We start from the raw sequence: 25681 nt of genomic DNA, 5'->3' as shown, positions 1-25681 counted from the left end.
AAACCAGCGGACACTATGCTATAGGACAAAATATGATTTGTAGCACATTATTTTCTTGTTGGAAGTTAATAGGCCCTTCTTTGAATACATGTTAAAATTGAATTATCACTAGGATAAATTGTTAGTTTGATAAAATAGGAATAAAGAGAAAACATTCAATATTCAAGAATGCTATCTTTCTACAAATACATTTATCTGGATGTTTCTACACAGTCAAATGCAACTGTGCAGATACCCATTCAGACATTTTGCTTACATGACTCCAGATTGCTGTAAATGTCTGATGACTGCTTACTTTTTATCTAGATGTTTGCTGTTAATTAGAAAAATTATAAATATTATTTGAAGCTATAAAGAAATCACATTAATCTGTGTATTAGTCTATGTCCATTCTCTATTATCAAATTGACAACTTTTTGATAACTTCATTGAAAAAGGCAGTGAGTTGAAGCTGCAGGAACCTTCTATCCATAATTTCTTTTAAAATATTCATGAAAAGACTTCTGGTATCCAAATGTTAATAATGGATATTTCAAGGGAGTAGGATTTAGAGTGAGTTTGGGTTACCTCATTGTACTCTTTGTACTTTTCTGTGTTCTTTGAATTTTTCATGATGTGAATATATCATTTCTACAAAAATCAATAAAGTCTTTATTCTTTAAAAACAATACCCATGAAACCATCCGAAAAGAAAGAATCCTTGGTAGTGATTTCAAGGAGTAATGAAAAGTAAAGCTACACCAGATCCTGGTAGAATTTTTTGTAATCTTCCATCCTGGTGGTTAAATCATTAAGAAGCTTCCTATATTGATAAGAAATTCAGAAAAGAGGAAATGTAAATGGACAACAAACATGTAACAAGATTCAAATTCACAAATATAGACGGCATACAAATAAATTTACAATGAAATATCAGTCTACACGCATTTGTCTGGGAAAAATGAAGTTAGAGTAGAATCTAGAGAGATTTTTTGTAGACTTTGCAAAGTAATTAGTTTTATAAAATAAAGAATAGGTATATATACAATGAGAGAACTTTCACTCCCTAACTGGCTTAGGTTTTCATTCTTCAAATCTTTAAAATATCTGATTGATAAATATTTTCTAGTCTAAGGGCTAGTTCATTTCATTGTATTCTCAACATCTCTAGATATTGCTCTGACTTTTGCAATTAAATTCTGACTGGTTTCAATTTTTAATGAAGGCTGAATTAAAGAACGTGGAGCTTATGATATTTAACTCGACACCTTCAAGCTTCTGCGGCTGTGCTCAGCTATTTGTACTGCTTTCCTCTACCCCATCAACCTCATTTTTGCCATGGCTTGAAATCCGTTTATCAATCTATAACTAGAAGATGGGAGGGAGGAAAAAAGTTTGAGGCCAGCTTAGCATCTGTTAGCACTTCGACATTCCAGTACAACACTGTAGTAAAGTTTTTAAAAAATGTCTCACTGAGATATGTTGGATATAACAGCAACATTTACAATATCAAGCTAAAAAATGATCAAAGAAGAACAGCTGTATAGTCACATGTAAAAGAATGAAGGTGGACCCCTTTCTTATGCCATATAAAAAAGTTAGCTTTAGATGGATCATAGGCCTAACTGTAAGAGCTAAAACTATAAAACTCTTAGACGAAAGTGTAGGTGTAAATCTTTGTGACCTTGGGTTAGACACTGTCTTTTTAGGTATAACATCAAAATCACAATTGAACTTTGCTGCAAGTTTCAATAAAATGATTGGTCATTTGGGGAAAAACACAATCAACAAAGGCAAAAAAATTAACTAGATAAACTGTATTTCCTCAAAAATCAAAAACCTTTATGCTTTAAAGTACACCACCAAGAGAGTGAAAGGAGAACCTATGGAATGGGAGAAAATATTTGTATATCATATATCTGGTAAGAGACTTGTGTCAAAAATATATAAGAAACCAATTTAAAAATGGGCAAAGGATTTGAATAGCTAGTTATCCAAAGAAGACTTACAAATGATTAATAGGCACAAGAATATATACTCAACACCATTATTCATTAGGGAAATGCCAATCCAAACCATAGTGAGTTACCACTTCACCCACACTAGAATGGAGGAAGTATTGGCAAGGATGGGGAGAAACTGGAACTCACACCTTGCTGGTAGGAAGATAAAATGATGTAGCCACGGTGAAAAACAGTTTTGCAGTGAGAGACCTCAGACAAAGGACACAGCATTTTTTCCTGCTTTTTGAATAAGGGATTCCACATTTATATTTTGCACCAGGCTCTGAAAATTATGTAGCTGACCCTGAATACAGTTCTTGGAAAGTAGTAGCATTCAAAAACGTGTAGCTTTTACAAAAATATATATTAATAGTAGGTAAATAAGAGTTTTAAAAAATTATTAAAATGACTAAAGGTACAAAACAGAAACAGTCATAGATGCAGAAAACAAACAGGTGGCTATCAGAGGGGAGGGTAGTAGGGAGCTGAGAGAAATAAGTGAGGGAGATTAATAGGTACAAACCTCAAGTACAAAATAAATGAGTCATGGGGATGAAATGTACAGTTTAAGGAATATAGTAATTAACAATGTAATATCATTTTATGGTGACAGATGGTAACTAGACTTATTGTGGTGACCATTGTGAAATGTATAGAAATATCGAATCACTAAGTTGTGCACTAGGAACTCCGGGTTGTAGGTCAATAATGATTCACAAACAAACAAACTCATAGAAAAAGAGATCAGAGGCGGGTATAAAGGGAGAGAGGGAATTAAATAAAGATGGTCAAAGGGTCAAACTTCCAGTTATAAGATAAATAAGTACTAGGAACATAATGTACAACATGATAAATATAATTAACATGGATGTATGCTATATATGAAAGTTGTTAAGAGAGTATATCCTAAGAGTTCTTCTCACAAGGAAAAAATATTTGTTCTTTTACTTTGTATCTATATGAGATGTAGTAATTATTTCATGATGTACATAACTAAAATTACTATGCTGTACACTTTAAACTTGTACAGTGTTACATGTTAACTATATCTCAATGAAACTGGAAGAACAAAAGCATGAAATGTAATTTTTAATTGATCCAAGCTATATTTTTAAAGATATAGTAATGCTTACAATAATGGTATATATGACCATAATTACAGAAATATAAATATGTATATATGGGAAAAGATTGATATGAAAAACACAAAATAACAGTAGTTGTACAAAGTTGGTTTTATTGCACACACTTATTCTCTCTATTTTAAAAACAGTATTTCTGTAAACTGCTTAATTGTCCCCCCCCCAATTCATATGTTGAAACCCAGTGCCAATGTGTTGGTATTAGGAGATGGGGCACTTGGGAGGTGTTTATGTCCCGAGGGTGGAGCTCTTATGAATGGGATAATTGTTTTTATAAAAGAGACTTAACAGGATTCCCTTCCACCACATGAGGACATGGTGACAAGAGGCCATGAACCACGAAGTAGACTCTCATCAGGCATGGAATCTGTTGGCACTTTGATTTTGGACTTCCCAGATTCCAGAAGAGTGAGAAATAAATGTCTGTTGTTTATAAGCTACCCAGTCTATGGTATTCTGTTAAGTAGCCTGAACAGACTAAGATAGGTATGCAATATTGCTTTGCTGAGAATAAAAATTTTCACTCTGTGTACTAGGGTGCTTAAGAAACCATTGAACCAAAATGCAATAATTTTATGTGTCGTTTCACCTAGAAGCAAAGGGCTGACTCAAATGAATTCCTTTCTGAGGGCCTATTATCTACAAAAAATCTTATTTAAACTTTTATTTAAAAATTCGATATCTTGTTCATCATGGAATTTTTGTATTAATTTTTATCTTTTCCAATATTGCATTAAAATACTCCTTATCTTCATTTCTGAGCTCTTTGTTTTGTTTTTTTAACATCTTTATTGGAGGATAACTGCTTTACAATGGTGTATTAGTTTCTGCTTTATAACAAAGTGAATCAGTTATATGTATACATATGTCACCATATCTTTCCCCTCTTCCATCTCCCTCCTTGCCACCCTCCCAATCCCACCTTCTAGGTGGTCACAAAGCACAGAGCTGATCTCCCTGTGCTATGTGGCTGCTTCCCACTAGCTATCTATTTTACATTTGGTAGAGTATAAATGTCCATGCCACTCTCTCACTTTGCCCCAGCTTACCCTTCTCCCTCCCCGTATCCTCAAGTCCATTCTCTAGTAGGTCTGTGTCTTTATACCCATCTTGCCCATAGGTACTTCATGACCTTTATTTATTTATTTTTTTTTACAATCCATGTATATGTGTTAGCATACGGTATTTTTCTCTTTCTGACTTACTTCACTCTGTATGACAGACTCTAGGTCCATCCACCTCTTGACAAATAACTCAATTTTGTTTCTTTTTATGGCTAATATTCCATTGTATATATGTGCCACATCTTCTTTGTCCACTCATCTGTTGATGGACACTTAGGTTGCTTCCATGTCCTGGCTATTGTAAATATTGCTGCAATGAATATTGTGCTACATGACTCTTTTTGAATTATGGTTTTCTCAGGGTATATGCACAGTACTGGGACTGCTGGGTCATATGGTAGTTCTATTTTTAGTTTTCTAAGGAACCTTCATACTGTTCTCCATAGTGGCTGTATCAATTTACATTCTCACCAACAGTGCAAGAGGGTTCCCTTTTCTCCAAATCCTCTACAGCATTTATTGTTTGTAGATATTTTGATGATGGCCATTCTGACCCGTGTGAGATGATAACTCATTGTAGTTTTGATTTGCATTTCTCCAATGATTAATGATGTAGAGCATTCCTTCTTGTGTTTGTTGGCAATCTGTATATGTTCTTTGGAGAAATGTCTATTTAGCTCTTCTGCCGACTTTTGGATTGGGTTGTTTGTTTTTTTGATATTGAGCTGCATGAGCTGCTTGTAAATTTTGGCGATTCACCCTTTGTCAGTGGCTGCATTAGCAAATATATTCTCCCATTCTGAGGGTTGTCTTTTTATCTTGTTTATGGTTTCCTTTGCTGTGCAAAAGATTTTAAGTTTAATTAGGCACCATTTCTTTATTTTTGTTTTTATTTTCATTACTGTAGGAGGTGGATCAAAAAAATTCTTGCTGTGATTTATGCCAAAGACTGTTCTTCCTATGGATTCCTCTCAGTTTTATAGTGTCCGGTCTTATATTTAGGTCTCTAACACATTTTGAGTTTATTTTTGTGTATGGTGTTAGGGAGCATTCTAATTTCATTCTTTTACATGTAGCTATCCAGTTTTCCAAGCACCACTAATTGAAGAGGCTGTATTTTCTCCACTGTATATTCTTGCCTCCTTTATCAAAGATAAAGTGACCATATGTGTGTGGGTTTATCTCTTGGTTTTCTAACCTGTTCCATTGATCTATATTTCTGTTTTTGTGCCAGTACCATACTGTCTTGATTAGTGTAGCTTTGTAGTATAGTCTGAAGTCAAGGAGCCTGATTCTTCCAGCTCCATTTCTCTTTCTCATGATTGCTTTGACTATTCGGGGTCTTTTGTTTTTCCATACGAATCGTGAAATTTTTGTTCTAGTTCTGTGAAAAATGCCAGTGGTAGTTTCATAGGGATTGCATTGAATTTGTAGATTGCTTTCAGTAGTAGAGTCATTTTTACAATGTTGATTCTTCCAATCCAAGAATATGGTATCTCTCTCCATCTATTTGTATCGTCTTTAATTTCTTTCATCAGTGTATTTTAATTTTCCGTATACAGGGCCTTTGGCTCCTAAGGAAGGTTTATTCCTAGATATTTTGTTCTTTTTGTTGCAATGGTAAATGGAAGTGTTTTCTTAATTTCACTTTCAGATTTTCATCATTAGTGTATAGGATTGCAAGAGATTTCTGTGCATTAATTTTGTATCCTACTACTTTACCAAATTCATTCATTAGCTCTAGTAGTTTTCTGGTCGCATCTTTAGGATTCTCTATGTATAGAATCATGTCATCTGCAAAGAGTAACAGCTTTACATCTTCTTTTCCAATTTGGATTCCTTTTTTTTCTTTTTCTTCTCTGCTTGCTGTGGCTAAAACTTCCAAAACTATGTTGAATAATAGTGGTGAGAGTGGGCAACCTTGACTTGTTCCTGATCTTAGTGGAAATGGTTTCAGCTTTTGATCATTGAGGACGATGTTGGCTGTGGGTTTGTCATATATGGCCTTTATTATGTTGAGGAAATTTCCCTCTAGGCCTACTTTCTGGAGGGTTTTATCATAAATTGGTGTTGAGTTTTGTTGAAAGCTTTCTCTGCATCTATTGAGATGATCATATGGTTTTTCTCCTTCAATTTGTTAATATGGTATATCACAGTGATTGATTTGCATATATTGAAGAATCCTTGCATTCCTGTGATAAACCCCACTTCATCATAGTGTATGATCCCTTTAACGTGTTGTTGGATTCCGTTTGCTAGTATTTTGTTGAGGATTTTTGCATCTATGTTCATCAGTGATATTGGCCTGTAGTTTTCTTTCTTTGTGACATCTTTGGTTTTGGTATCAGAGTGATGGTGGCCTCGCAGAATGAGTTTGGGAGTGTTCCTCTCTCTGACAAATTTTGGAAGAGTTTGAGAAGGATAGGTGTTAGCTCTTCTCTATGTTTAATAGATTTGCCTGTGAAGCCATTTGGTCCTGAGCTTTTGTTTGTTGGAGGATTTTTAATCACAGTTTCAATTTCAGTGCTTGTGATTGGTCTGCTTATATCTTCTATTTCTTCCTGGTTCAGTCTCAGAAGGTTGTGCTTTTCAAAGAATTTGTCCATTTCTTCCAGGTTGTCCATTTTACTAGCATATAGCTTCTTGTAGTAATCTCTTGTGATCCTTTGTATTTCTGCAGTGTCAGTTTTTACTTCTCCTTTTTCATTTCTAATTCTATTGATTTGAGTCGACTCCCTTTTTTTCTTGATAAGTCTGGCAAATGGTTTATCAATTTCATCTTCTCAAAGAACAAGCTTTTTAATTTTATTGATCTTTGCTATTGTTTTCTTCATTTCTTTTTCAATTACTTCTGATCTGATCTTTATGATTCCTTTCCTTCTGCTAACTCTGGGGTTTTTTTGTTCTTCCTTCTCTAATTGATTTAGGTGTAAGGCTAGGTTGTTTATTTGAGATGTTTCTTGTTCCTTAAGGTAGGATTGTATTGCTATAAACTTCCCTCTTATAACTGCTTTTGCTGCATCCCATAGGTTTTCGGTCACCGTGTTTTCATTGTCATTTGTTTCTAGGTATTTTTTGATTGCTTCAGTGACATCTTCGTTGTTAAGTAGTGTGTTGTTTAGCCTCTATGTGTTTGAATTTCTTACAGATTTTTTTCCTGTAATTGATATCTAGTCTCATAGCATTGTGGTCAGAAAAGATAATTGATACGATTTCAATTTTCCTAAATTTACCAAGGCTTGACTTGTGACCCAAGATATGATCTATCCTGGAGAATGTTCCATGAAGACTTGAGAAGAATGTGTATTCTATTGTTTTTGTATGGAATGTCCTATAAATATCAATTCAGTCCATCTTGTTTAATGTATCTTTTAAAGATTGTGTTCCTTATTTATTTTCATTTTTGATGAGTTGTCCATCGGTGAAAGGGGGGTGTTAAAGTCCCCTGTTATGATTGTGTTACTGTCAATTTCCTCTTTTATGGCTGTTAGCATCTGCCTTATATATTGAGGTGCTCCTATGTTGGCTGTATAAATATTTACAATTGTTATATCTTCTTCTTGGAATGATCCCTTGATCTTTATGTAGTGTCCTTATTTGTCTCTTGTAATAGTCTTTGTTTTAAAGTCTATTTTGTCTGATATGAGAATTGCTACTCCAGCTTTCTTTTGATTTCCATTTGCATGGAATATCTTTTTCCATCCCCTCACTTTCAGTCTGTATGTGTCCCTAGGTCTGAAGTGGGTCTCTTGTAGACAGCATATATACGGGTCTTGTTTTTGTATCCATTCAGGCAGTCTATGTCTTTTTGTTGGAGCATTTAATCCTTTTACATTTAAGGTAATTATCAATATGTATGTTCCTATTCCCATTTTCTCAATTGTTTTTGGTTTATTACTGTAGGTCTTTTCCTTCTCTTGTGTTTCCTGCCTAGAGAAGTTTCTTTAGCATTTGTTGTAAAGCTGGTTTTGTGGTGCTGAATTCTCTTAGCTTTTGTTTGTCTGTAAAGGTTTTAATTTCTCTGTTGAATCTGAATGAGATCCTTGCTGGGTAGAGTAATCTTGCTTGTAGGTTTTTCTCCTTCATCAGTTTAAATATGTCCTGCTACCCACTTCTGGCTTGCAGAGTTTCCGCTGAAAGATCAGCTGTTAACCTTATGGGGATTTCCTTGTATGTTATTTGTTCTTTTTTCCCTTGCTGCTTTTAATATTTTTCCTTTGTATTTAATTTTTGATAGTTTGATTAATATGTGTCTTGGTGTGTTTCTCCTTGGATTTATCCTGTATGGGACTCTCTGTGCTTCCTGGACTTGATTAACTCTTTCTTTTCCCTTATTAGAGAAGTTTTCAACTATAACCTCTTGATACATCTTCTCAGTCCCTTTCTTTTCCTCTTCTTCTTCTGGGACCCCTATAATTCGAATGTTGGTGCATTTAATGTTGTCCCAGAGGTCTCTGAGGCTGTCCTCAATTCCTTTTATTCTTTTTTCTTTATTCTGCTCTACAGTAGTTATTTCCACTATATTATCTTCCAGGTCACTTATCCGTTCTTCTGACTCAGTTATTCCGCTACTGATCCATTCCAGAGAATTTTTAGTTTCATTTACTGTGTTGTTCATCATTGCTTGTTTCCTCTTTAGTTCTTCTAGGTCCTTTTTAAATGTAACTTGCATTTTTTTCCATTCTATTTCCAAGATTTTGGATATCTTTACTATCATTATTCTGAATTCTTTTCCAGGTAGACTGTCTATTTCCTCTTCAGTTGTTAGGTCTGGTGGGTTTTTGCCTTACTCCTTCATCTGCTGTGTGTTTCTCTGTCTTCTCATTTTGCTTAACTTACTGTGTTTGGGGTCTCCTTTTCACATCCTGCAAGTTCATAGTTCCCGTTGTGTTTGGTATCTGTCCCCTGTGGCTAAGGTTAGTTCCATGTGTTGTGTAGGCTTCCTGATGGAAAGGACTCGTGCCTGTGTTCTGGTGGATGAGGCTGGATCTTGTCTTTCTGGTGGGCTGGTCCACGTTTGATGGTGTGTTTTGGGGTGTCTGTTGCCTTATTATGATTTTAGGCAGTCTCTCTGCTAATGGATGGGGTTGTGTTCCTGTCTTGCTAGTTGTTTGGCATAGGCTGTCCAGCACTGTAGCTGGCTGGACGTTGAGTGCAGCTGGGTCTTGGCGTTGAGATGGACATCTCTTGTAGATTTTCTCCATTTCATATTATGTGGAGCTGGGAGGTTTTTTGTGGACCAGTGTTCTGAACTTGGCTCTGCCTCCTCAGAGGCGCAGCCCTGATGCCTGGCTGGAGCATCAAGAGCCTGTCTTCCACACGGCTCAGAATAAAAGGGAGAAAAAAAGAAAGAAAGAAAGAAGATAAAATAAAATAAAGTAAAATAATATAAAAGTTATTAAACTAAAAATTAATTATTAAATTTTTTTAAGTAATAAAAAAAGAAAGAAAAGGGCAACCAAACTAAACAACAAATCCACCAATTATAACAAATCCTAAAATCTATACTAAAAAAAAAAAAAACAGACAGACAGAACCCAGGACAAATGGTAAAATCAAAGCTATACAGACAAAATCACACAGAGAAGCATACACATACACACAACAAGAGAAAAAGGGGAAAAAAATAATAAATCTTGCTCTCAAAGTCCACCTCCTCAATTTGAGATGATTCGTTGCCTATTCAGGTATTCCACATTTGCAGGGTACTTCAAGTTGATTGCAGAGATTTAATCCGCTGCTCCTGAGGCTGCTGGGAGAAATTTCCCTTTCCCTTCTTTGTTCGCACAGCTCCTGGGGTTCAGATTTGGATTTGGACCCGCCACTGCATGTAAGTCACCTGAGGGCATTTGTTCTTTGCTCACAGAAAATGGGGTTAAAGGAGCCGCTGATTCGGTGGCTCTGGCTCACTCAGGCTGGGGGACAGGGAAGGGGACGGAGTGCAGGGTGAGCCTGCGGCGGCAGAGGCAGGCATGACATTGCGCCAGCCTGAGGGGTGCCATGTGTTCTCCTGGGGAAGTTGTCCCTGGATCACGGGACCCTGGCAATGACAGGCTGCACAGGCTCCTGTGAGGGGTGGTGTGGATAGTGACCTGTGCTTGCACACAGGCTTCTTGGTGGTGGCGGCAGCAGCCATAGTGTCTCATGCCCATCTCTTAGGTCTGCGCTGATAGCTGCGGCTCGTGCCCATCTCTGGAGCTCCTTTAAGCAGCGATCTTAATACCCTCTCCTCGCGCACAGGAAACAAAGAGGGAAGAAAAAGTCTCTTGCTTCTTCAGCAGGTCCAGACTTTTTCCCGGACTCCCTCCCGGCTAGCCGTGGTACAGAAGCCCCCTTCAGGCTGTGTTCATGCAGCCAACCACAGTCCTCTCCCTGCGCTCCGACCGAAGCCTGAGCCTCAGCTCCCAGCCTCCGCCCATCCTGGCGGGTGAGCAGAAGAGCCTCTCTGGCTGGTGAGTGCTGGTCTGCACCGATCCTCTGTGCGGGAATCTCCCCTCTTTGCCCTCCACACCCCTGTTGCTGCACTCTCCTCCACGGCTCCGAAACTTTCCCCTTCCGTCACCTGCAGTCTCCGCCCACGAAGGGTCTTCCTAGTGTGTGGAAACCTTTCCTCCTTCACAGCTCCCTCCCACTGGTGCAGGTCCCATCCTTATTCTTTTGTCTCTGTTTTTTTATTTTGCCCTACCCAGGTACGTGGGGAGTTTCTTGCCTTTTGGGAGGTCTGAGGTCTTCTGCCAGCATTCAGTAGGTGTTCTGCAGGAGATGTTCCACATGTAGATGTATTTTGGTGTATTTGTGGGGAGGAAGGTGATCTCCACATCTTACTCTTCCACCATCTTGAAGCTCCTCCTTATTTCTGAGCTTTTTGGAAATCCCTTAAATTTTGTGCCTGTTTTGTAAGCTCTTTAATACCAGAGGGTTATTTAATGAATACATTTTAATACATTTAAACTTCCTTTAGGTAATATATCACTTTTTAAATAGAATAGTAATTTATTTTCATGCCTGTATATGATAAGACTAGCAGTATGGCAAATTGTATCTCTAAACATAGAAATGGATGTTGTATTTTTTTTCTAAATGCAAAATCAGTAAACTAGCCTAATCTTAGAGTAGGTTTTATTCATAGGGACAATTAATTATTTAATGACTCTAGTCTAAATTTCTTAGAATTATCCCGTAATGACTCCTTTCATGATTAGATTTTCCCTCAGGTCCACTGATAACTCTGATCTATTTATATATAAACTAGATTCAAATTTGTAGACAATTGTTAATCCAAAGCAAGACCCTATTTACAGGAGATGCACTAAGCACTATATATAGATAGGTGTTGACATCTGTCCAAAGACAGCTTTCCTACCAGCCATTACTTCCTTCTAGGAACTCAAATTCCAACCATTAAAATCACTTCTGGGTGACATATAGTAAACACAGAGAATGGAAGGAGTTGCCTTTAAAAGATTAATGTTGAAAAATTCTTTATAAATAAGAGGACAAGGAAACTTCTAAAGTTCCCCACGTTGGGATTAACAGGTTTTCCCATTGGTGAACACAGAAAGAAGCAGGTTCTGAGAGGTTGGAATGCAGGATCTCAGCATAGTTTATTTTCGATGCTGAATTATGTCTTTGTAAAGCTGCTCTGAAAAAATTATGCTGTCTGATTGAAATCCTTTCTGTGACTGCTTTAATAAAGAGGTATAATTCTGAAAAAAGTTTTAAAATGTACTAATAACTAGTCTTAAATGTGCCTGTAACTTACAGAATAACACAGTCATGGTAATCCATTACTATCTGGTAGCAGTAAAGCTATATTTGCAGCTGTGTTTTTTTTACCTTTTTATTTTTTTAATAGGTGGAAACATTTTTAACATTGATTCTGCAAAACTAAGGACACAAAGGAACAGTAAATGGCATATGAAATAAATGAATAAAGCATAAATCCCCAGTAAGGCATGTTTTTTTGTTGCAGGAAAAAGGGTAGGACATAATTACCCTGGAGAGGTTTCTCAGGCTTTGCACTCTATTAGCTTGGGGTGCAGTCTAATGACACAAACAGAAAACTCACTTACCGACAGAGCATTTTAGCTTAAAAGGAGATAGTTATTTGATATATCTTTATATAGCATGTATAGGTAACCCTTTGTCTGGCCTACATGTTGAAACTATTTTCCTAGTTTGCCATTTCTTTTAACTCTGCATACGGTGTATTTTGCCTGTGAGAAAAAATATATAACTTTATGTCCTCAACTATTTGGTCTTTTCCTTTAAAACTTCTGAGTTTCACACCATGTTTTGAAATGCCTTCTTGAGTCTAACACTAAAACATTTCCCTATATTTTCCACTTATATATTTTGTTTATACATTAAAAGGTTTACCTTCTGAAATTTATTCTTATTTCAGAGTGAAGTGGGGGTTCCAGCTGATTTATTTCCAAATAGCTAATTATTTTTACAATATATATTAAAAAATATAACTTTTCCTTGCTGATTTGAAATGCTATCTTTATCACATGCTCTGAGAACTAACATTGTTTCTGGTCTTTTTCTATTCCATTGATTTTTCTGTTTATTCCTTTTCCAGGATCAAATTAACTATTGTACCTTTTATTACATTTAGATAACTGCTAGAAAAGCCCCATATCTTCATTAATCTAATTAATTTTTAAATAGCTAATCTCACACATTCTTTTCTGCCAGATAAAATTCAGAATTAATTTATCAAGTTCTGAAAAAAAATCCCACTAAATGTATGGATTGCACTAGATTTAAATTTATGAATCAAATTGGTGGAAACTAACATTTTGCACTATCAAATCCTCCCATTCAAAAATCAGTTTTCTCATGAAATAAGTCAGACATAGACAAATACTATAGGATCATGATCTCACTTTAATGTAAAATCTAAAAACAAACAAACAAACAAAACTCATAGAACACGAGATCAGATTTGCGGTTACCAGAGGAAGGGGTTGAGAGGAGGGGGAATTGGAGGAAGGTGGTCAAAAAGTACAAAATTCCATTTATAAGAAAAACAAGTATCAATGCTAGGGATGTAATGTAGAACATGACTATAGTTAACACTGCTGTATAATATAGGAACTTTTAAAATGTAAATTTATTTATTTTATTTATTTATTTCTGGTTGTGTTTGGTGTTAGTTGCTGTGCATTGGCTTTTTCTAGTTGCCACGAGTGGGGGCTATTCTTCATTGTGGTGCCCGGGCTTCTCATGGTGGTGGCTTCTGTTGTTGCGGAGCAAACAGGATCTAGGGGTGTGGGCTCAGTAGTTGTGGCTCCCAGGCTCTAGAGTGCAGGCTCAGTAGTTGTGGTACACAAGCTTAGTTGTTCCACGGCATGTGGGATCTTCCCAGACCAGGGATTGAACTCGTGTCCCCTGCATTGGCAGGTGGATTCTCAAACACTGAAACACCAGGGAAGTCCTATTGGAACATTTTAAAGAAAGTAGATTCTAAGAGTTCTCATCACAAGGAGAATTTTTCTTCTTTTGATTGTATTTATCTGACAGATGTTAGCTAAACCTATAGTGGTAATAATTTCACAATATATTAATGTAAATCAAACCATCATGCAGTACACCTTAAACTTATACAGTTATGTATGTCAATTATTTCTCAATAAAACTGGGAAAAAATTCAATTTTGTGATCTATACATGCAAGTGGTCCTGAATTTGTTTTTGGTCTGCTTTCCTTGAAAGGATCTAGTGTCATAGTTCTACTAGATGGGTGATCTGAATTGGGAACTTTTATATCTGTTTCTCTGCTCTGGAAAGTTAAAATAGCAGGAATTTTCTTTTCCTTGAAAGTTTAATACAAATTGATTGCAAAGTCATTTGTTTTACTGTCTTTGAGGTAGCATTATTTTTATAATTTTCTTCTTTTTATGGTCAATTAAGGTTTTATGTTTTGCTTCTTACTGAGTGGCTTTTTAAATCTATGCAATTTATTTTTTATAATTTCACTTAATCTAGATTTGCAAATTTCTTGATATAAAATTCTACATACTAGTTTCTCAATTTTTAAATTCTCCATATCTCCATTTCTCATTTTTAATGTTGCTCAACTATGTGTTATTTTCATTTATTTTCTGGGTTAGAACTGTGATGGGTGAATTTATTTTCACAGACACAGCTACTAGTTTTGATTTTATTTAACAGTTCTATGGGAGTGCTTCTAATTATTCTTCATCTTAAACAACTTTCCTACTTCTGTTTGTTCATTGTGATTTTCTTTTTCTAGCTTCCTGGCTCAAATATTTGGTTCATTAATGTTTAAATTTATCATTCCTAACTTACATACAAAGAATCTAATAATAAGTAAAGAAACTTGCTCAAGGTCACACAGCTAATGAGTGGCAGAGCTAAGAACCCAACACTTACTCAAGCTCACAATTTTAACTACTACTTTCTGCTGCCAAACCTATTCCAATGAACAAATGACAGTAGGATGGAACAAGAAAAGAGGGAGGCAAATATATATGGGGAAGTCATTAGTCAGAATACGCTATGTGTTCTTCCATCTGTTGTCTTCTAAATACAACCCTATGACATGTGTTTCATGAACCTCATTTTAATATCAGTACAGTTTTTGAAATATGTTCTAATAGCCCATTAATATTTTTTTTGCTTTTAAATTATTTATTATATACGTTTCAGGTGTACAGCATTGTAGTTCAACATCTGTATACACTACAGAATGATCCCCCACCATACAGTTGACTCCCTTTACCCATTTCTCCACCTCCCAACCCCTCTCCTCTGATAATCAGTAATCTGTTCTCTGTTATCTATGAGTTTGTTATTGTTTTACTTTTTATTCCATGTATGAATGAGATCATACGGTATTTGTCTTTCACCATCTGATGTATTTCACCTAGCATAATACCTTCAAAGTCAATTAGTGTTGTTACAAATGGCAGGATTCCATTCCTTTTTATGGATGAATAATATTAATAATGGCTGAATAATAATAATCCATTGTATAAATATACCACATATTCTTTATCCATTTATCCATCAATGAACATGCTGATGAACAGGTTGTCTGCATATCTAAAAAGTCAAATAGTTCTTACAAATTTTGTTGCAAAAACCTCTCTCCTACAATTTCCCCTGCCCAGGAAAAGCCAGGACAATTTCTCACAGGGGATGATACTGGTATTTTCCTCCAGGTCTCTAAATAATGAGCTTATATCACCACACCCCGACTTTTTATTTTAGTCATTACACTTGGTCCTCCACATCCGCAGGGTGCCACAGCCATGGATTTAACCAACGGTGGATTGAAAATATTTTTTAAAAATATTTATGTATTTATTTAGTTGTGCTGAGCCTTAGTTGCAGCATGTGGGCTCCTTAGTTTCAGCAGGCAAGCTCCTTAGTTCCAGGACATGGGCTCCTTAGTTGTAGTATGTGAAATATTTTTTATTTTTAAACATCATTATTGGAGTATAATTGCTCTACAATGGGGTGCCAGTTTCTGCTTTATAACAAAGTGAAACATCTATACATATACATAGATCCCCATATAACCTCTCTCTGGCGTCTCCCTCCCACCTTCCCTATACCACCCCTCTAGGTGGTCACAAAGAACCAAGCTGATCTCCTGTGCGATACGGCTGCTTCCCAAAAGCTATCTATTTTACATTTGGTAGTATATATTAGTCCATACCAACCTCTCACATCATCCCAGCTTACCCTTACCCCTCCCTGTGTCCACAAGTCCATTCTCTACATGAGCGTCTTTATTCCTGTGCTGCCACTAGGTTGTTCATAACAACTTTTTTTTTTTTAAGATTCCATACATATGTATTAGCATACGGTACTTACTTTTCTCTTTCTGACTTACTTCACTCTGTATGACAGACTCTAGGTCCCTCCACCTCACTACAAATAACTCAATTTCATTTCTTCTTATCCCTGAGTAATATTCCATTGTATATATGTGCTACATCTTCTTTATCCATTCACCTGTTGATGGACACTTAGGTTGCTTCCATGTCCTGGCTATTGTAAATAGAGCTACAATGAACATTGTGGTACATGTCTCTTTATGAATTATGGTTTTCTCAGGGTATATGCCCAGTAGTGGGACTGCTGGGTCATATGGTAGTTCTGTTTTCAGAGTTTTCAGAAACCTCCATAATGGTGCCTTATAAGGGTAAGCTGGGACAAAGTGAGAAAGTGGCATGGACATATATACAGTACCAAACATAAAATAGATAGCTAGTGGGAAGCAACTGCATAGCACAGGGAGATCAACTCAGTGCTGTGTAACCAACTAGAGAGGTGGGATAGGGATGGTGGGAGCGAGGGAGACACAAGAGGGAAGAGATATGGAGACATATGTGTATGTATAACTGATTCACTTTGTTATAAAGCAGAAACTAACACGCCATTGTAAAGCTATTATACTCCAATAAAGATGTTAAAAAAATGAAAGAAACCTCCATACTGTTCTTCACAGTGGCTGTATCAATTTACATACCCACCAACAGTGCAGGAGGGCTCCCTTCTCTCCACACCCTTTCCAAAATTTTTTGCTTGCAGATTTTTTGATGATGGCCATTCCAACTGGTGTGAGGTGATACCACACTGCAGTTTTGATTTGCATTTCTCTAATGATTACTTATGTTGAGCATTCTTTCATGTGTTTGTTTACTGTCTTTATATATTCTTTAGAGAAATGTTTATTTAGGTCTTCTGAACATTTTTGGATTGGGTTGTTTGTTTCTTTGATATTAAGCTTCATGGACTACTTGTAAATTTTGGAGATAAGTCCTTTGTCAGTTGCTTCATTTGCAAATATTTTCTCCCATCCTGAGGTTTGTCTTTTCGTCTTGCTTATGGTTTCCTTTGCTGTGCAAAAGCTTTAAAAGTTCATTAGGTCCCATGTTTATTTTCTTTTTATTATTTCCATTTCTCTAGGAGGTGAGTCAAAAAGGATCTTGCTGTGATTTATGTCATAGAGTGTTCTGCTTATGTTTTCCTCTAAGAGTTTTATACTATCTGGAATTAAATTTGGGTCTTTAATCCATTTTGAGTTAATTTTTGTGTATGGTGTTTGGGAGCATTCTAATTTCATTCTTTTACATGTAGCCATCCAGTTTTCCCAGCACCACTTATTGAAGAGGCTGTCTTTTCTCCGCTGTATAATCTTGCCTCCTTTATCGAAAATATGGTGCCCATATGTGCATGGGCTTATCTCTGATCTTTCTATCCCGTTCCATTGATCTATATTTCTGTTTTTGTGCCAGTACTATATTGCCTTGATTACTGTAACTTTGTAGTATAGTCTGAAGTAAGGGAGCCTGCTTCTTCCAGCTCCATTTTGCTTTCTCAAGATTGCTTTGGCTATTCGGGGTCTTTTGTGTTTCCATACAAATTGTGAATTTTTTTGTTCTGGTTCTGTGAGAAATGCCATTGGTAGTTTGATAGGGATTGCAATGACTCTGTAGATTGCTTTGGGTAATACAGTCATTTTCACAATGTTGATTTTTCCAATCAAAGAACATGGTATATCTTTCCATCTGTTTGTATCATCTTTAATTTATTTCATCACTATCTTATAGTTTTCTGCATACAGGTCTTGTCTCCTGAGGTAGGTTTATTCCTAGGTATTTTATTTTTGTTGCTATGGTAAATTGGAGTGTTTCCTTAATTTCTCTTTCAGATTTTCATCATTGGTGTATAGAAATAAGAGATATTTCTGTGCATTAATTTTGCATGCTGCTACTTTACCAAATTCATTGATTAGTTCTAGTAGTTTTCTGGTAGCGTCTTTAGGATTCTCTGTGTATAGTATCATGTCATCTGCAAACAGTGACAGCTTTACTTCTTTTCCAAATTGGATTCCTTTTATTTCTTTTTCTTCTCTGACTGCTGTGGCTAAAACTTCCAAAACTATGTTGAAAAACAGTGGTGAAAGTGGGCAACCTTGTCTTGTTCCTGATTTTAGTGGAAAAGGGTTCAGTTTTTCACCATTGAGAATGATGTTGGCTGTGGGTTTGTCATATATGACCTTTATTATATTGAGGAAAGTTCCCTTTATGCCTACTTTCCAGAGGGTTTTTACCATAAATGGGTGTTGAATTTTGTCGAAAGCTTTTTCTGCATCTATTGAGATGATCATATGGTTTTTATCCTTCAGTTTGTTAATATGGTTTATCACATTGATTGATTTGCATATATTGAAGAATCCTTGCATTCCTGGGATAAACCACATTTGATCATGCTGTATTATCCTTTCAATGTGCTGTTGGACTCTGTTTGCTAGTATTTTGTTGAGGATATTTGCATGTATGTTCATCAGTGATATTGGCCTGTTGTTTTCTTTCTTTCTGACATCTTTGTCTGGTTTTGGTATGAGGGTGATGGTGGCCTCATAGAATGAGTTTGGGAGTATTCCTCCCTCTGCTGTATTTTGGAAGACTTTGAGAAGGATAGGTGTTAGCTCTTCTCTAAATGTTTGATAGAATTCGCCTGTGAAGCCATCTGGTCCTGGGCTTTTGTTTGTTGGAAAATTTTTCATCACAGTTTCAATTTCAGTGCTTGTGATTGGTCTGTTTATATTTTCTATTTCTTCCTGGTTCCGTCTCCGAAGGTTGAGCTTTTCTAAGAATTTGTGCATTTCTTCCAGGGTGTCCATTTTACTGGCATATAGTTTTTTGTAGTAATCTCTCATAATCTTTTGTATTTCTGCAGTGTAAGTTGTTACTTCTTCTGTTTCATTTCGAATTCTATTGATTTGAGTCTTCTCCCTTTTTTCTTGATGAGCCTGGCTAATGTTTATGAATTTTGTTTATCTTCTCAAAGAACCAACTTTTAGTTTTATTGATATTTGCTATTGTTTCCTTTATTTCATTTTCATTTATTTCTGATCTGATCTATATGATTTCTTTCCTTCTCATAACTTTCAGGTTTTTTTGTTCTTTTTCTCTAATTGCTTTAGCAGTAAGGTTAGGTTGTTTATTTGAGATGTTTCTTGTTTCTTGAGGTAGGATTTTATTGCTACAAACTTGTCTCTTAGAACTGCTTTTGCTGCATCCCATAGGTTTTGGGTCATCGTGTTTTCATTGTCATTTGTTTGTAGGTATTTTTTGATTTCTTCTTTGATTTCTTCAGTGATCTCTTGGTTATTAAGTAGTGTATTGCTTAGCCTCCATGAGTTTGTATTTTTTTCCTGTACTTGATATCTAGTCTCAGAGTTTTGTGGTTGGAAAAGATAACTGATACGATTTCAACTTTCTTAAATTTACCAAGGCTTGATTTTTGACCCAAGATATGATCTATGCTGGAGAATGTTCCATGAGTACTTGAGAAGAAAGTGTATTCTGTTGTTTTTGGATGGAATGTCCTATAAACATCAACTAAGTCCATCTTGTTTAATGTGACATTTAAAGCTTGTGTTTCCTTATATTCATTTTGGATGATATGTCCATTGATGTAAGTGGGATGTTAAAGTTCCCTACTCTTTTTTTTTTTTTTTTTTGCTTTACTTCTTAGCCTCTGATGGCTCTGTCCTTACTTTGATGTTGTCAAGATTGCTAACATTTACATTCTGTGTTTTTTTTTTTTTTTTAGATGTTGGGAGTAGGAGTTTATTAATTAATTAATTTATTTTTGCTGTGTTGGGTCTTCGTTTCGGTGGGGGGGCTTTCTCTAGTTGTGGCATTTGGGGGCACTCTTTATAGCAGTGTGCAGGCCTCTCACTATCACGGCCTCTCTTGTTGCCGAGCATAGGCTCCAGACGCTCAGGCTCAGTAGTTGTGGCTAACAGGCCTAGTTGCTCTGTGGCATGTGGGATCCTCCCAGACCAGGGCTCGAACCCGTGTCCCCTGCATTAGCAGGCAGATTTTCAACCACTGTGCCACCAGGGAAGTCCCCTCTACTCTTTTTGTACTACTGTCAATTTCCCCTTTTATGGCTGTTAGCATTTGCCTTATGTATTGAGGTGCTCCTATGTTAGGTTCATAAACATTTACAATTGTTATGTCTTCTTCTTGGATTGATACCTTGATCATTATGTAGTGTGCTTCTTTGTCTCTTGTAATAGTCTTTATTTTAAAGTCTATTTTGTCTGATATGAGAATTGCTACTACAGCTTTCTTTTGATTTCCATTTGCATCGAATATATTTTTCCATCCCATCACTTTCAGTCTGTATGTGTTCCAAGGCCTGAAGTGGGTCTCTTGTAGACAGCATATATACAGGTTTTATTTTTGTGTCCATTCAGCCAGTCTATGTCTTTGGGTTGGAGCATATAATCCATTTACATTTACGTTTGTTATGGATATGTACATTCCTCTTACCATTTTCTTAATTGTTTTGAGTTTGTTATTGTAGGTCTTTTCTTCTCTTGTGTTTCCTGCCTAGAGAAGTTCCTTTAGCATGTGTTGTAAAGCTGGTTTTTTGGTGCTGAATTCTCTTAGCTTTTCCTGGTCTGTAAAGGTTTTAATTTCTCCATCGAATCTGAATGAGGTCCTTGCTGGGTAGAGTACTCTTGGTTGTAGGTTCTTCCCTTTCACCACTTTAAATGTGTCCTGCCATTCCTCTCTGGCTTGCAGAGTTTCTGATGAAAGGTCAGTTGTTAACCTTATGGGAATTCCCTTGTATGTTATTTGTTGTTTTTCCTTTGCTGCCTTTAATATTTTTCCATTGTATTTCATTTTTGATAGTTTGCTTAATATCTCTTCGTGTGTTTCTCCTTGGATTTATCCTGTATGGGACTCTCTGCACTTCCTGGACTTTATTAACTATTTCCTTTCCCTTATTAGGGAAGTTTTCAACTATAATCCCTTCAAACATTTTCTCAGTCCCTTTCTTTTTTCTGTTCTTCTTCTAGGACCCCTGTAATTCGAATGTTGGTGTGTTTAATGTTGTCCCAGAGGTCTCTGAGACTGTCCTCAATCTTTTCATTCTTATTTCTTTATTCTTCTCTGCCGTAGTTATTTCCAATTTTTTATCTTCCAGGTCACTTATCTGGTCTTCTGCCTCAGTTATTCTGCTACTGATCCCATCTAGAGTATTTTTAATTTCATTTATTGTGTTGTTCATCACTGTTTGTTTGCTCTTTTGTCCTTCTAGGTCCTTGTTCAATGTTTCTTGTATTTTCTCCATTCTCTCTCCAAGATTTTGTATCATCTTTACTATCATTACTCTGAATTATTTTTCAGGTAGACTGCCTATTTTCTTTTCATTTGTTTGGTCTGGTGGGTTTTTACCTTGTTACTTCATCTGCTGTGTGTTTCTCTGTCTTCTCATTTTGCTTAACTTACTGTGTTTGTGGTCTCCTTTATGCAGGCTACAGGTTCATAGTTCCTGTTGTTTTTGGTGTCTGGCCTCAGTGGCTAAGGTTGGTTCAGTGGGTTGTATAGGCTTTCTGGTGGAGTGGACTGGTTCCTGTGTTCTGGAGGATGAGGCTGGATCTTGTCTTTCTGTTGGGCAGGACCATGTGCAGTGGTGTGTTTTGGGGTTTCTGTGACCTTTTTATGATTTTAGGCAGCCTCTTTGCTAATGGGTGGAGTTGTGTACCTCTCTTGCTAGTTGTTTGGCATTGGGTGTCCAGCACTGTAGCTTGCTGGTTGTTGAGTGGACCTGGGTCTTAACACTGAGATGGAGATCTCTTGGACAGCATTCCCCATTTGATATTATGTGGAGCTGGGAGGTCTCTGGTGGACCAATGTCCTGATATCGGCTGTCCCACCTCAGAGGTGCAGGCCTGACACCCAGCCGGAGGTCCAAGACCATGTCAGCCACACAGCTCAGAAGAAAAGGGAGAAAAAAAGAAAGGAAGAAAAAAAATAGTTAAAATAAAAAATAATTATTAAAGATAAAAAAAGAGAGCAACCAAACCCAAAACAAGTACACCAATGATAATAAGTGCTTAAAAGTATACTAAAAACAACAACAACAACAACAAAAAAAACCAGACAGACAGAACCCTAGGACAAATGGTAAAAGCAAATCTATACAGACAAACTCACAGAAAGAAGCATACACATACACACTTTCAAAAAGTGAAAAAGGAAAAAAAATATATATATCATTGCTCCCAAAGTCCACCACCTCAATTTTGCGATGATTCGTTGTCTATTCAGGTATTCCACAGATGCAGGGTACATCAAGTTGATTGTGGACATTTAATCTGCTCCTCCTGAATCTGCTGGGAGAGATTTCCCTTTCACCTCTTTTCTCGCAGATCTCCTGGGGTTCAGCTTTGGATTTGGTTCCCCCTCTGCGTGTAGGTCGCCTGAGGGCATCTGTTCTTCGCTCAGACAGGACAGGGTTAAAGTAGCAGCTGATTAGGAGGCTCTGGCTCACTCAGGCTGCGGGGAGGGAGGGGTACGGAATGTGGGGCGAGCCTGCAGTGGCAGAGGCAGTGGGATGTTGCAACAGCCTGAGGCGTTCCGTGTGTTCTCCTGGGGACTTTTTCCCTGGATCACGGGACCCTGGCTGTGGCGGGCTGCACAGGCTCCCGGGAGAGGAGGTGTGGATAGTGACCTGTGCTTGCTCACAGGTTTTTGGTGGCTGCAGCAGCAGCCTTAGCGTCTCATGCCCATCTCTGGGGTCCACGCTGATAGCAGTGGCTCATGCCCGTCTCTGGAGCTCGTTTAAGCAGTGCTCTGAAACCCCTCTCCTCGCTTACCCCGAAACAATGGTCTCTTGCCTCTTCGGCAGGTCCAGACATTTTCCCAGACTCCCTGCAGGTTAGCCCTGGTGTACTAGCCCCCTTCAGGCTGTGTTCACACCACAAACCCCAGTCCACTCCCTGTGATCCGACCGAAGCCTGAGCCTCAGCTCCCAGCCCCAGCCCGCCCCAGCGGGTGAGCAGACAAGCCTCTTGGGCTGGTGAGTGCTGGTCGGCATCAATCCTCTGTGCAGGAATCTCTCCACTTTGCCCTCTACTCCCCTGTTGCTTCACTCTCCTCTGTGGCTCCGAAGCTTCCCTCCCCACCACCCCCATCTCCACCAGTGAAGGGACTTCCTAGTGTGTGGAAGCTTTTCCTCATTTACAGCTACCTCCTAGTGGTGTAGGTCCAGTCCCTATTCTTTTGTCTGTTTTTTTCTTTTTTCTTTTGCCCTACCCAGGTATGTGGGGAGTTTCTTGCCTTTTGGGAATGTCTTCTGCCAGCGTTCAGTAGGTGTTCTGTAGGAATTTTTCCACATGTAGATGTATTTCTGATGTATTTGTGGGGAGGAAGGCGATCTCCACGTCTCATTCTTCTGCCATCTTGAAGGTCTCTCCAGCCCAGTAATATTAATCATAAACTAATTTTATCCAAATAAAGAGACTTTTTAAAATACTTTCACCTTTCAAGAATATGAAATTGTATTAATTACTCTGGTTATTGTACTATCAGTGCACAAAAATGCTTCTTAGAACAATCTGAATAAAGTTCAATGAAGCTGGAGAGTAGAATTTTTGAAATATCATTAGATTTAAGTGCTTATTAAGAAAATGTATATGCACGGAAGGAGAGAACACCATAAATTCCACAGAAAAGCTGATTTGAGCTAATGTAAAAGGTTTAAAGAATTCAGAAAAGGATACAGACAAAATTAATGTAGAAAGGGAGAAAATAAAGTGGAACTAAGGCAGTCATTGGCATTCATCTCAATAAATTCTAAATAAATAAAAGGATAATAAGAAAAAGGTGGTAAAATCAGGATTTAAAAATGGATCATCAAAGACCTAGCACATAGAATTAATAAACTATGTAAGAATATGTGTCAAGGATAAAAATAAGAAAAGTATATCTTTAAATTAAGTAGCATCAAAAAATGATATTATATTGAGGAAAATTCTATACAGTACAGGGTGCATTGTTCTCTTGGCTAATATCAACAGCCTTGGACTGTATAGAGAACAAACGTGAATAATTCTAGACCTATACAATATGATAACCACTAGTAACATGGAGCTATTGAACACATGAACTGCGGCTGGTCTGAATTGATATGTACCTAAAGTGTAACATACACATATTTTGAAAACTTAGTAGAACAAAAAAGGACAAAATATCTCATTAATATTTTCATTTGATTAATGTTGAAATAATATTTTGGAAATATTCTGTTATATATTAAATGATCTTTCTTTTGTACTTTTTAATGTGGCTAGTGCATATAAAATTACACATATTGCTTGCATTGTATCCTGTTTGGATAGCAGTGTCCTAAAATAATACTACACACACACACACACACACACACACAGAGTCAAAAGAAAATCCCACAAAAAATATTATATGTGATTGATTCTGTATTCAGGCTTTGTTTTCAATGGAAATCATTAAAGATAAACATCTAACAGTTTATTAAGACTCTCAAATTACACAAATTGTCTTTCTAGGTATCTCAAGTTGATCAGATAATTATTAATTCTCCATTATATATGTCTACATAATACAAAACAGTTTATTTGGGAAGAAATAAAGTGGAGCAGATGGTCTTCACTGGTGAGACTCAAAAAATAAATGACATTCATCTACTGAAATATTTATTAAGATCATGTTATAGGTACTAGTGCATTCTGTTTAGTTAAGAATATATTGAAGGATTATATTTAATGATTTCATACTTAATTTAGAATAATTTTTCAATGTCTTCATAGTAATTGCACCTAAATGTAATATGGCCCATTTATTTGCAAAGGGCTTAGGCATCTGCTAATAATATTGATAAAAGCCAGGTTTCCTCTTTAGTTAGATCAGATTGGGATTAACTGAAACTTCTTTGGCTGGATTCTTGGATGTATCATTCAGGGACCTTATTTCCTATGCTGCATTGAAGTGGATACTTGTTTGTCTCCACAGCATCCATTCTATCCTTCCCTAACTGTGTGACAGTCATGCAGTTTGGGTGGGACTGACCTTCCTTACAAGGGTGATCCCTGAGAAGCATAATCCCATTAGCAAAACCTCACCCCCCTATGCAATACCAAACTAAACTATGGATAGTCAATAATCCTAATTTAAAACAACAAATGTATGCTATTCTCTTGACAACCACATTGGTTCAGGTTGGTTCAGAATGAAGCACAGGACTTTTGTATAAAAGTGTAGAGTACTCATGTAAATCCTATAACTGCTGTATCTATTTTGCTACAATGAGGAAAAACAGCCCGAGAACAATTACAACACATGGAGGAGAGCAGAGTTGAAAGAACAATAGAAAAACTGAGCTAGGAGCCTCATAAAACTGCCAGAAGTCCTGCCCATAGACTTTTCCAACATTTTGCCAATATATTTTTTTCATTGTATAAAACTAAGGTGAACTTTCTGTTACTTACGATCAAAAGCATCCAAACTGAAATACCTATAGCTTTTCCTTGATTTATATTTTATACTTTACACTAAAATTTTCCTGGCTTTTTTTGTTTCTTTGTTGTTTTGAGGGCCATTTTACTATATTTATTTATTTTCTTTAACATTTTTATTGGGGTATAATTGCTTTACAATGGTGTGTTAGTT

Source organism: Delphinapterus leucas, chromosome X (genome assembly GCF_059928025.1).
Source record: "Delphinapterus leucas isolate spDelLeu-1000000601 "Yukka" chromosome X, BTC_Dleu_Yukka2, whole genome shotgun sequence".
Taxonomy (NCBI): Eukaryota; Metazoa; Chordata; class Mammalia; order Artiodactyla; family Monodontidae; genus Delphinapterus; species Delphinapterus leucas.
The sequence above is the reverse complement of the archived record's forward strand: the minus strand, read 5'-3'. Positions refer to the sequence as shown.